Source organism: Dasypus novemcinctus, chromosome X (genome assembly GCF_030445035.2).
Source record: "Dasypus novemcinctus isolate mDasNov1 chromosome X, mDasNov1.1.hap2, whole genome shotgun sequence".
Taxonomy (NCBI): Eukaryota; Metazoa; Chordata; class Mammalia; order Cingulata; family Dasypodidae; genus Dasypus; species Dasypus novemcinctus.
In genome coordinates this window covers 183,086,172-183,086,796 of record NC_080704.1, presented here as the reverse complement: position 1 = coordinate 183,086,796, position 625 = coordinate 183,086,172, and positions in this window count along the sequence as shown.

Genomic DNA, 625 nt, shown 5'->3' with positions numbered 1-625 from the left:
GCAAATCATCTCATGGGTCATCATGTTTCCTGTCTGCCCATTAGAGGGACCCTGGAAGCCTCTGGCTTCCACTTCTCAATTTGACCTTCCTGTGCCTTTACGCTTGCACCTCCTCACGCCAAATGCAGGGGACTTGGAAACGTCACATTGAAATTAGTGTATCCCTTTGCACCAACTATTCAAATCATTTGGCGCAATTTTTAAAACCCACCAAACCATTGTGATGCCCAAATACAAGGTGGTCATTTATCTCCATTTTATTATTTATTTATATTTTTTAAATATACTTTTATTTTTTTTAATATACTTAGATTTCACAAAATGTTGCACAAAATTTATAAGGGATTCCTACAGTTGATTTTGTTATTCTATATGTCTATCCTTGTGCCAATAATGTGCCATTTTGATTACAGTGGCTTTGTAATAGTCTTTTTTTAAAAGGATACATAGGACACAAAAAAATGTTACATTAAAAAATACAAGAGATTCCCATATACCCCCCACTCCTCCCACAACAACATCTTTCATCAGCGTGGCACATTTATTGTATTTGATAAATACATTTTGGAGCACTGCTGCACCACATGGATAATAGTTTACACTCTCCCCCAGTCCATTCAGTGGG